Here is a 12,541-nt window from a genome sequence, read left to right as displayed (position 1 = left end):
GGATGTTGATGAATTTCTCTGGACAGCCGGCCGGTGCCTTCCATAGCACCTCCCGATTGACTGAGTCAAAAGCTTTGGTCAGATCGACGAAGGCCATGTAGAGTGGTTGAATTTACTCCTGGCATTTCTCTTGAAGTTGCTGAGCAATGAAAATCATGTCCGTTGTTCCACAAACATTTGTTTTAAGTTTTAACCCCTTTTTTAAAACAAAATATGCAACAAGAATGAATGCAAAATGGGTATAGACAGAGCAAGAATTGCTGTTCGCATAAAGATTAGCAAAGCAGTACAGTAGATTCGGAACAGGTCAGTTGAGGAACCAGTGCCCCTGGTTTAAATGCTGGATCAATCCATCAACGAAATAGCACAGTGAGTGGGGAAAAGAAGGCAAGATCAAATTAATACAGAAGTTTAACAATACTGGTCACAAACCCCAAAGTATAGCGATTTAGACTAACAACTTGAGAAAATAAGGTGAACTTGCTCATGGAAAGCCTAGCAAAAGCAAGTCAGCCAAAGTGGAGCTTATAAATTTAAGATAGGGGTCCCATACTTTATGCATTGGATTTAAAGTGGAGGACAGATGTCAAAGATTCCATGGGGGTGCATTCAGCCTATGCTAGTTTTGGATAGAGGGATGTTGTCTGTAAATTATCAGACACTTCGACCAGTTTATTACTAAAACGTGTTACCAGGTCCACTTATTTGCGAGACGAACAAAGGACAAACACAGGTTCATAGTTTAATCCAATTTTATTCACAATCCTCTCCTTCACGCAAAGTATGACTCAGACTCATAGCTGAGCTCTAGGTACTACCCATAATTTGTGAAGGAGGCTGGCCAGGCTACAATCACTCGATGTAGATATCTTATCTGAGCCCGGAACACAGGGTACCTTCTTGCAATGGTTGTGCCTGAGGGCTCCCAGGTTATCGCTGAAGGTCTGTTCCGATGTTCCTTCTTTAGACCAGATCTGCTAGCATTGAGTCATAGGTATATATCCACACCTGGCCTGAGTTCTATTGTCCCATCCAGACTTAAACTCGTTAATGGGAATAAAAAGGATACTGCTATTCAGTCAGGGTGATTCAATCAAGATCCATTGTCCTCTGAAACATTCGTATCTGACCAGCTATTAGCCCATTATGGAGTCTGATGGCCTCTTTGTTTGTCCTGCATCAAAGTTGATCACCTGTGTCTGAAAGTCCATTACCTATTCACAGCATAGTCTTGTTCTTTTGTGGAAACGTGAGTGGATAATCACAAAGTCCATATAACGATAATGAGTTGATGTGTTGGTTTGAGTGCTCTTGCAGTATCGATTCCAGCCAGGGCTGCATTTGGCAGCTTCTGCTCTGGGCCGATGGCTCTTGTCAGCCTGTTCCTAGTACCGCAAAGATATTTGTCACTAATCCAGGGTGATAGAATATTCCTATGAGCAGCATAGGTCAGAATAACATATAGCTTTTTATTTAGAATTCATGATTCTCCCAGCCGAGAGACCCAGAATCAGAAATGCAGAATTAAACTTTAAGGCTCTCCCAAAACCCACTCCAGTTTCCTAACCACACCTGAGCAATAGAATTGAATCTTAGCACAGGCCCATAGACACTATATATAATTGGCCTCGACTACCTGGCACTTTAGGCACACTGTGGATAAAGCAGGATCAAACCTGTGTCGAAACAAGGCATAAAGTGAATACAGTGTAGTATCTTGAACGGGGTCTCCTTCATCTTATTGAAAACCAAAGTTTTAATGGGATAGTCCCATATGGTACCCTATGTTTCCTCATCAATCTTGAGGTTCCTCACCAATCTAAGTCCTTTTCCCATGCCTGCAGAGCACTCAGCATGGTAATGCAGGCCCTGGAGTTCAAAACATAGAATGCTTTCATCAATTGTTTAGGCTCCATGGAATTTAGGATTCTTTCCACTGGGATTTTTTTTTTTTTAATTTAGAGTACCCAGTTCATTTTTTCCAATTAAGGGTCAATTTAGCGTGACCAATCCACCTACTCTGCACATCTTTGGATTGTGGGGGCGAAACCCACGCAGAAACCCACGCAGACACGGGGAGAATGTGCAAACTCCACACGGACAGTGACCCAGAGCCGGGATCGAACCTGGGACCTCGGCGCCGTGAGGCAGCAGTGCTATCCACTGCGCCACCGTGCTGCCCGTCCACTGGGAAAATTGAGTCGAGATGCAGAGGAGTCTTGTTCAGGATAAAGTCTCAGCTGCAAATACTGAAAAAAAAGATTGTCTTGTGATGCCAAATTACTGACATAGCTGCTTAATGGATGACAAGGAGGAATCAATGAACAGGGGCGTCATTCTCCGAACCCCCAGCGGGTCGGAGATTGGCCGTTTTTAGCCGTGAATCCTGCCCCCGCCGGTTGCCGAAGTCTCCGTAGGGAGAAAAGTCGGCGGGGCGTTAATGGCGCCGCAGACGTCGGAGAATAGCACGGGTGGGCGCAAGGCAGCCGATTTTGGGCCTGCCGATATTCTCCCGTCCGGATGGGCCGAAGTCCCGTCGACGTGATGACGGGTCACATCGACGTAAATCAAACCTTTTAATCGGCATCAACCTGTGCTCCAGGTTCACGCCGACCAGCGTGGAGGTGAGTGACGGCCTGGGGGGTTGGCCGCTGGGCAGGCGATGGCGTGGCCGCAGTCTGAATGTGTGGGGAGAGGTGTGTCTAGGGTTGTGTGTGTGTGTGTGCGGCGGGGGGTGGGGTGGTGGTTAGAGTGGGCTGGGCTCCGGGGGAGTGCCGGGATGGGGGGTCTGTGCCGGGGAGGAGGATGGGGTCCATGCCGGGGAGGAGGATGGGGTCCGTGCCGGGGAGGGGGGGGGGGGGTCCGTGCCGGGGAGGAGGATGGGGACCGGGGATGGGGGGGGGGGTCCGTGCCGGGGAGGAGGATGGGGGGCCCGTGCCGGGGAGGAGGATGGGGGGGTCTGTGCCGGGGAGGAGGATGGGGGGTCCGTGCCGGGGAGGAGGATGGGGGGTCCGTGCCGGGGAGGAGGATGGGGGGGGGGCTCCGTGCCGGGGAGGAGGATGTGGGGGGTCCGTGCCGGGGGGGGGGGGTCCGTGCCGGGGAGGAGGATGGGGGGCCCATGCCGGGGAGGAGGATGGGGGGTCCGTGCCGGGGAGGGAGGGTGCGAGGGCAAGTGTGTTGGTCCACCTGGCCAGGTGCCCGCCTCCAACAGTTGGACCCATGCGGTCCATGCCACCTGGCTGGGGGGAGGAGGGGGTATGGGCAATGATGACATGCGGTCGTTCCCCCCACCCCCAACCAGGCCGTCATGTTTTCCGATCATCCTGCGATGTTGGCCGCCGTGGCGGCAGCCGCTAATGTCTATGTTGCCCTGGATGAGGAGGAGGAGGAGGAGCGTGCCAGAGAGGCGGTGCAGGCTGCCGCAGAGGAGCAGGCGGCAGCCGCCCAGGCTGGAGGGACACCTGACCGACAGGACGAGGAGGGGGAGGAGGACGTCGCGGCCCCACGGCAACGGAGGCACCCGAGGGCGCCCCGTGTGTACCGGCCCCGGCAGTCATACCAGGACCTCACGGACCGGGAATGCAGGAGGAGACTCCGGATGAGGCGGGAAACCGTGGCACACATCTGCCACCTGATGGCACACCTGTCACCGCGTGGCACTGGCGGGCGACACCCTCTCCCCGTGTCCGTCAAGGTTACGGTGGCCCTGAACTTTTATGCAACGGGGTCATTCCAGGCACCGAGTGGGGACCTGTCCGGCATATCGCAGACATTGGTGCATCGGTGCATCCGGGCAGTGACAGACGCCCTATATGCCATGGCGCACCGCTGCATCCGCTTCCCTGTGGACCGGGCCAGCCAAGATGCCCGGGCCGTGGGCTTCTCTGCCGTGGCCGGGTTCCCCATGGTCCAGGGCGCGATCGATGGGACGCACGTCGCCGTGCGGCCACCTGCAGATAACAGGGCCGTGTTCACCAATAGGAAGGGGACCTATTCGATGAACATACAGGTGGTCTGTGACCACCGCATGATGATCCTGCACGTCTGCGCCCGTTACCCGGGCAGTGTACACGACTCATACGTGTTGTCGCGGTCATCCATCACCGGCATGTACGAGGGACGCCATCCCCGGCTGAGGGGCTGGTTGCTGGGCGACAGGGGCTACCCATTGCGATCGTGGCTGATGACGCCTATACGGAGGCCACGCAATGAGGCGGAGAACCGCTACAATGATGCCCATGTAACGACAAGGGGAGTGATAGAGAGGTGCTTTGGCGTGCTGAAGATGCGTACATGACACCCCCACATGCTTTGGACAGAGCACAAAGGCAGCTTCTGTAGGTGTAACATTGACTTTAATAACCAAAGGAGTTCATGCACGTGCCCTAGCCCCTAAAACTCATCTGTGCCCTGCACCCGTGCCAACTTACTCAGTGTCTAATTGTTTGGCCTTACGGGCCCTTTGACTACGTCTACGTGGTTCCCCAGACGGTACAGCAGAACTGGAGGTGGACTCCTGTGATTCCTGCCCTCTGACATGGGATCCCTTTGGCGGCCGTTTCCTGGGGCGTCCTGGCCTAGATGGGCCAGGCTGCGGCCCGGGCGACCGGGATGGCGAGCTGCCAGCCTGTCCTGCCCGTTGCCCATCCGATGCACCTGGGATGGAAGGGGGGAGTCCGAGGTGTCACGGTGTTCCCGGACCTCCTCTACAGGGGGACCCGGGACGGACCACAGCACCTCCTCCTCCCTCGGGGTGCCCGATGGCCCCCAGGCCTCTACATGGGTGGGGGATGCGAACGGACTGGCCATCCGACACCCCCCCCGACATCTGGTGCTGCCAGTCCTGGAAGCCCGTGCTGGTATCGACAGGGGTCTGCAGGTTTGCAGCCATGGAGCCCAGGGGATTGGCAAACCCTGTCTGTGACTGTGCGACGCCGGCTAGCACATGGGCAATGGCGCCGATGCCCTCAGCGATGGCCTGCAGAGACTGGGCTATGGCCTGCTGAGACTGGGCCATGGCCTGCTGAGGCTGGGCCATGGACTGCAGAGACTGGGCTATGGCCTGCAGAGACTGGGCTATGGCGTTGAGCGCCTTTGCCATCTGGCACTGGCTCATGGCCTCCTGTGAGAGGGCAGCCATGTCCTGGGCCACAGACGCCGCCTGCACGGAAAGCCCCAGGCCTCGCAAACCGTTCCCCATGTCTGACACCGTCGCACCCATGTAGGGGAGTAGCCAATGTACGAAATCGTTATTATATCCATCATTTCCAATGAGTGGCGACTTACTCTTGCTGCTACTGAAAATGCAGTCAAAAATTTAAGAAGCTAAGAAAGGATCCTGTCAGTACTTCCGGAGAAATGGTTATCACGTTTGAGGTTATGTGGTGAATGTGGTAGGAAGGGGTAAGGTGCAACAGGCTGAATATCTTTACCATTTAATGCTGGGGGCAGATTTTCAGAAATAAATCTAGATGATTTAAGATCTTGCTACTTGATCAGAAGTACAAATCTTGTGAGCAGCTAGGCATATATGCTAATATGACTGCGCTAGTGTGGGTCCACTTTTACATGGGTGGGAGACCAAACACGTTCTGCCATCCCTGGGACAAATAGTATAGTAAACCCCACCTGACAAGACTTTCTTGCAGAAACCATGGAGTCTACTTCGATCATTTGACTGACAACAATGACAAAATCATGGCCCAGAGTCAGAGATACATCTCTGGGATGGGCAGAAGTTTCATTTCCCTCTCAAGAGATGTGGCCAGTGAAAGAAAGTTTGGGAGCCTAGACTTCTGTGGTAAACCACTGTATTGCATTGTATTGTGTTGTTATATGCCTGTGCTTGTCCCGGCTGGCTCCGCCTGTGGCTCCTCCCCTCGAGCTCATGTATAAAGGTGGCTAGTCTCCGCCTCCGACCCAGTTCGGGACCAGATGCCAGGAGGCTTGCTGTTTAGTGTATTAAAGCCTCAGTTACGTTCCTCACTCGCCATGTGTTTATTGATGGCATATCAATTTGATACACTAAACTTCTAAGATGAACTCATCACTGAAGCCTGATTGCCTGCAGCTGGACCCACAGGCAGCCGGCGCCACATAAACATTCGAGCACTGGCTAAGCTGCTTTGAAGCGTACCTCAGATCCTTCACCGAAGACTTCACAGACCTCCAGAAGAAGCAGATCCCCCACGTACGGGTGAGCCCAAGAGTCTTTCTTCTCATCAGGGATGCCCCTTTGTACGCGGAGGCAATAATGCTGCTGAAGGGACAATATGTGAAGTCCGTTAACGACTTCATGCTAGGCACCTCCTTGCCACGAGACGGCAACGCCCTGGGGAATCACTTGCAGAATTCCTGCGTGCATTGCGTGTACTCTGCCGGAACTGTGATTGCCAGGCGATATCGACTACCCAGCACGCGGAGCTGCTGATCAGAGACGCTTATGTCGCAGGCATGAAATCAAACTATATCTGCCAGCGATTACTAGAAGGGGATATACTCGACCTCCCAGAGACAGTGCAACTCTCCAACTCGCTGGAGGTGGCCTCCCAGAACATGGAGGCCTACACCTCCGACCGCCTACACCTCCGACCGCGCGGCACCCTCGTGGGCGCAGCCATCAACCGACCCGGGTGCGACGCAAGCCAGTGTCGCACAGCGGCCCACCAACGCCAGAGGTCCGAGGTGCTACGTTTGCGGCCAGGGTAATCACCCCAGACAACGCTGCCCTGCATGGAACGCAACTTGCAACGGCTGTGGAAAGAAAGGCCACTTTGCAAAAGCCTGCCAGGCCCGATCTCCCCCTAAAACTTCTAGGCCCAGCAGTGTTGCCTGCTGCCTGTTGGGGCCGCCCCCAGCTGCCGCGCCACCCGCCATGTGCGACCTGTGGGCACAGCCATCTTCACCGCCATCTTCAATTTCGGCCGCCACGTGCGACCCATGGGGGCCGCCATCTTTAACGCATCCTCAAACCGCCACACGTGACCCATGGGGGCCGCCATCTTGGACGCCATCGCCGATGCCTCCCACCACGCGCGACTCATGGGGGCCGCCATCTTGGGACCACTCCGCAGCCTCCCGGGAGCCCAGATCACCCGACCGTACGCTGGCCGCCGGGGGTACTGTGTCACGACCCTTACTGTACAAGGCGTAGAGTACGCCAACTTCAAACTCTACGTCCTTCCCCATCTCTGCGCTACCCTATTACTGGGGCTTGACTTCCAGTGCTACCTCCAAAGCCTTACTTTAAAGTTCGGTGGACCCCCGCCCCCCCCCCCCCCCCCTCACTGCCTTGCGACCCTTAAGGTCGCCCCACCCTCGCTCTTCGCAAATCTCACCTCGGACTGTAAGCCCGTCGCTACCAGGAGCAGACGATACAGTGCCCAGGGACAGGGCCTTTATCAGGTCGGAGGTCCAGCGACTCCTGCGAGAGGGATCATTGAAGCTAGTAACAGCCCCTGGAGAGCCTAAGTGGTGGTCGTCAAGATTGGGGAGAAGCTCTGGATGGTCATCGACTACAGCCAGATCATCAACCGGTACACGTAGCTCGATGCGTAGCCCCGCCCTCGCATATCTGACATGGTCAACCAGATTGCGCAGTATCGAGTCTTCTCCACAGTTGACTTGAAGTCCGCGTACCACCAGCTCCCTATCCGTCTGGAGGACCGCCAATACACTGCCTTCGAGGCAGATGGCCGCCTCTACCACTTCCTTAGGGTTCCCTTCGGCGTCACCAATGGGGTTTTGATCTTCCCAAGAAAAATGGACCGAATGGTTGACCAGTACAGGCTGCGGGCCACGTTCCCGTACTTAGGCAATGTCACCATCTGCGGCCATGACCAACAGGACCATGCCGAGAACCTCCGGTACTTGCTACACACTGCTAGACTCCTGGACCTCACCTATAATAAAGAAAAATGCGTTTTCCGCACAACCCGCCTAGCCATCCTCGGCTACGTCGTGGAACACGGAGTCCGAGGGCCCGACCCCGACCGCATGCATCTCCTCCTGGAACTCCCCTTCCCCCACTGCCCCAAGGCCCTGAAGAGATGCCTGGGGTTCTTCTCTTACTATGCCCAGTGGGTCCCCAATTATGCAGACAAGGCCCGTCCACTTATCAAATCCACCATTTTTCCCCTGACGGCTGAGACCCGACTGGCCTTCAACCGCATCAAGGCAGATATTGCCAAAGCCGCGATGCACGCTGTGGACGAGTCCATCCCATTCCAGGTGGAGAGCGATGCGTCGGACTTTGCTCTGGCCGCTATCCTCGACCAGGCGGGCAGGCCCATGGCTTTCTTCGCCCGTACCCTCCATGCCTCCAAAATTCGACACTCCTCCGTCGAAAAGGAAGCCCAAGCCATCGTAGAAGCTGTGAGACATTGAAGGCATTGCCTGGCCGGCAGGCAATTCACTCTCCTCACTGACCAACGGTCGGTTGCCTTCATGTTGCCTCCATGGCCACCCCATCCTTCTCCAAATCCTCCCGTGAATCGGCAAGATGACCCCCTCTCAAACGGCCCCCCCCTGCTTACAGCACTGCCTCCAGCAGTGAGGGGGGCAGGCGTTATCGGGAAGAGGTCAGGAAGACCTGCCTTGCAAAGTCCCGCACTTACATATACCTGAAACTTTCGCCTGGCACCAGCCCAAAATTCTCGCCCAGCTCCTCCAAACTCGCAAATCACCCTCCCAGAAATAAATCCTTCATTCCCTTGATCCCCCTCTCTTCCCATCCCGGAACCTTGCATCCATCCTCCCCGGCTCGAACCCATGATTCCCCCTAATCAGCATCCCCCCCGACCCAGCTGCCATCCTAAAATGCTGGCTTAACTACCTCCAGATCTTCAACATGACCACCACCTTTGGACTCATCGAATACGTCCCGGGACCATCAGAAGTGGCGCCGTTGCCAGCACCCGCAACGCCGACCCCCTGCAGGAGCCCGCCTCCTTCCTCATGCACAAAGCCCCACCTCCTTATTCCATCCTTGAATCTTCTCTACATTTGCTGCCCAATAGTAATACATCAAATATGGGCGGCCGAGCCCCCCTGCCTGCCTTCCCCTCTGCGGTATCACCTTCCTAATCCTGTCCACCTTCCCGCCCAAACAAACAAGGATATCAGCTTGTCCACCCCCCTAAAAAAAGACTGAGGCAAAAAGACCAGCAGGCACTGAAACAAGAACAAGAATCCGGCAAAACATTCATCTTTACTGCCTGTACCCGGCCCGCCAACGACAGAGGGAGATTTTCCCAACTCAACAAGTCAGCCTTCACCCTCCCCACCAAGCTAGTGAAATGGAACTTCTGGAGTCCTGCCCAATCCCGGGCAACCTGCACCCCAAATACCTAAAGTGGGATGCTACCAGATGAAATGACCCCCCCCCCCCCCCACTCCACCCCCTCACCCCCGGGGGGAGACCATAAGGTGCTCACTTTTCCCTAGATTAAATTTGTTCCCTGAAAATGTCCCAAATCTCTGAAGCAACCCCATTATGCGCCCCACCAAAGAGCTCGGCTCCGAAATATACAACAAGTTATCTGCCTATAAGGACACACTATGCTCCACCCATCTCACTATCCTCTTCCACAACCCCAAACTCCTCAGCGCAATGGCCAAGGGCTCTATAGCCAATGCAAAGAGAAGGGGGGGGGGGCATGGGGTATTCCTGCCTCGTACCCCGTTGCAATGCAAAGTACCCTGAATTCATACTATTTGTGCACACGCTCACCATCGACAATAGGTCAAACCTTGCCTGCAACTCCTTCCTGTTTGCCAGCGTGTCCGGGTCCCCCACTTACCTCCCATCCACCTCCAAAATCTCTTACATCGGTCCTTGATTTTCCTCCCTCTCCACCATATCCACCTTGACCTTAAACAAGATCACCTCCCCCCCACCACCACCTTCAGAGCCTCCCAAACCACTGACTGTGAAACCTCCCCTGTGCAATTGGACCCCACATACTCCTCAGTCATCTTCTCACCTTGTCACCGAAGCTCCGATTCGCCAACAATCCCACATCTACCCTCCACCTTGGCATCTGGGTTGCCCCCTTCTCCAATACCATGTCAATTAAATGCGAAGTGTGATCCAGGATCACAATTGCCAAGTACTTTGCCCTGATAACTCCTTCCAGCAGCGCCTTTCCCACCACAAAGAAGTCAATCCTTGAAAACACCTTGTACACCGGGAGAAAAACAAATACTTCCAATCCCTCGGGTGTATAAATCTCCACGTGTCAACCCCATCCCAAGCTCCTTCATGAACCGTGCCAACGCTTTCACCCCCTCCGTCTGAGTCAGCGAGCGCAGCTGGGACCTGTCGACCCTCGGCTCCAGCACTGTGTTCCAATCCCCCCCCCACTATCAACTCATGGCCACCCAGATCCGGGATGGCACCCAACGCTCTCTTCACCAACCCCGCATCATCCGAATGCCAGAGACCTGAGGCCTGGGGAGAAGGGGTAAAAAGTAAAGTGGAGATTGTATTGTATATAGTTATACTCAGGGCAGCACGTTGGTGCAGTAGTTAGCACTGCTGTCTCACAGTTCTGAGGACCCACGTTCAATCCCATCCCGGGTAACTGACCATGTGGAGTTTGCACATTCTCTCTGTGTTTGTGCGGGTCTCACCCACAACCCAAAAAGATATGCAGAGTAGGTGAATTGGCCATGCTAAATTGCCCCTTAATTGGAATAAAAGAATTAGGTACTCTAAATTTATTTAAAAAGGGAAGTAGTTATACTCCATTGGAAGGAGGAAATTGTTTTAAAGAAAGGGGGATGTAGTATATGATTTTAAGCAATAGCAGCATGCCATTGAAGGATATAGATGTTTGGCAGAGCAACGATTAATGTGGGACTGGAAAACAGTACAATCCCACGGTATGATGTAAAGGGCCACATGATGATAAACTGGTGCAGTAGAGTCTGGAAGGAACCATCATGGAGGCAGTACCCATGCATTGCAGTACCAGGGATATGAATAGAGGTATGGGTTAACAATAAATGGTTTATGGTTTAATATACAAGTCTCCTTAGGGAAACACCAAACAAACCTTTATATAACGATGGCAGATGTTGATACTGCCAACTTGGAGACAGTCTCTGACGGCCATGACTTCTGGAGGCTGACCGTTTGAGAGGGCATTGAAAGTGGTAAGCAGAAGCATAAAGCTCAGCTGGCCAAGGATAGGGCTCAGAGAAAACAGAGGCCAGTGAACCATGGACCTTCTCAACCGACTGTATTCCACTGCAGCAAATGTGGTAGAGGCTACAATGCCAGAGCGGTGTTCCTGGGCCATGCCAGGTGATGCTTCACAAAGAGTTGACCACCGCAGCGCAAACCATTGTCTTATGAGAAGTAAGACTTGTCCAAGTGACAGTTGATTTTATCAGGATTATTATTTCTATATGCTTCCTCACCATGAACGTTAAACTGACTGACATGTAATTGCCATCTTTATCACTGCACCACTGCATCAAAGGAAATTAGGGACGGGTCATAAATGCTGGCCTTGCCAGTGACACTCACGCCCCAGGAACAAATTTTTAAAAAACGTTCCCCTTTTTTGAACAAGGGGAGAAGGATAATCTGACAAAAACAGGCCTATCAGTTTGACGTCCATAACGTTGAAGGTTTTAGAACAAGCATACCATGTCTTAAAGTTAGTTGAAATAGTGCATTAGTGTTATTATATGGTCATTATATTCCAAACAGAAACGACTAATTAAATTATTCTATAATAAAAGCAAAACACTGCAGATGATGGAAATTTGAAATAAAAACGGGAAATGCTGGATGAATTCAGATGGCGGCGGCGGCACCTGTGGAGAGGGAACCAGAGTTTTTTTAAATTTTGTAATTTTTAAAAAAAATAAATTTTGAGTACCCAATTATTTTTTTCCAATTAATGGGCAATTTATGTGGCCAATCCACCTAACCTGCACATCTTTGGGTTGTGGGGGTGAAACCCATGCAGACATGGGGAGAATGTGCAAACTCCACACAGACAGTGACCCAGGGCCGGGATTCGAACCCAGGTCCTCAGCGCCGCAGTCCCAGTGCTATCCACTGCACCACATGCCGCCCTGGAACCAGAGTTAATGGGTGTGATTTAACTCATATGAAACAGAGTCCCGTGTCAGGCACGTTTAGCCAGGTGTTTCCCGGCACCAGCAGCACCGAGAACGACCCCGCTATCAAATGGGACTCTGTTTCATTTTTGGGCCTCGGCAAGGAATGTTCCGCCAAGGCTGCACTTCGTCCCATTTCCTGCACTAATGGGCTCCGCTCACCAGTGCAGGAAGAAATGACGCCCCGATCTCTAGACCCCCACCCCCCCATTGTGATCTCCGGACCCCCCCCCCCCCCCCCCCAACACCCCAACTCATTGATTTACAGGTCCTCGAGCCCTGCACCCCACCACATAAGGCACCCCCGGCCCCGATCCCCAGCACAGGCAAGGTGTCACCCGGGCACCTTGGTATTGCCAACCTGGCAGCCTGGCAGTGTCCCTGCCAGGTTGGCAGTGTCCCTGCC

General features: G+C 53.6%; 1 long non-coding RNA gene across 1 annotated transcript in view; it reads right to left on the bottom strand.

Annotated features, from left to right (window-relative positions):
* Nucleotides 1–751: 751 nt before the first annotated feature.
* The window catches only part of LOC140407908 (uncharacterized), a 220,649-nt gene continuing 208,859 nt past the window's right edge, over nucleotides 752–12,541 (bottom strand). Inside the window, exon 3 of the long non-coding RNA XR_011939882.1 lies at nucleotides 752–1,385. This is a non-coding gene — a long non-coding RNA (uncharacterized lncRNA). The remainder of the gene's footprint in view (nucleotides 1,386–12,541) is intronic.

This window comes from Scyliorhinus torazame, chromosome 2, assembly GCF_047496885.1.
Source record: "Scyliorhinus torazame isolate Kashiwa2021f chromosome 2, sScyTor2.1, whole genome shotgun sequence".
Classification (NCBI taxonomy): domain Eukaryota; kingdom Metazoa; phylum Chordata; class Chondrichthyes; order Carcharhiniformes; family Scyliorhinidae; genus Scyliorhinus; species Scyliorhinus torazame.
This window is presented reverse-complemented; position numbering and strand designations above follow the sequence as displayed.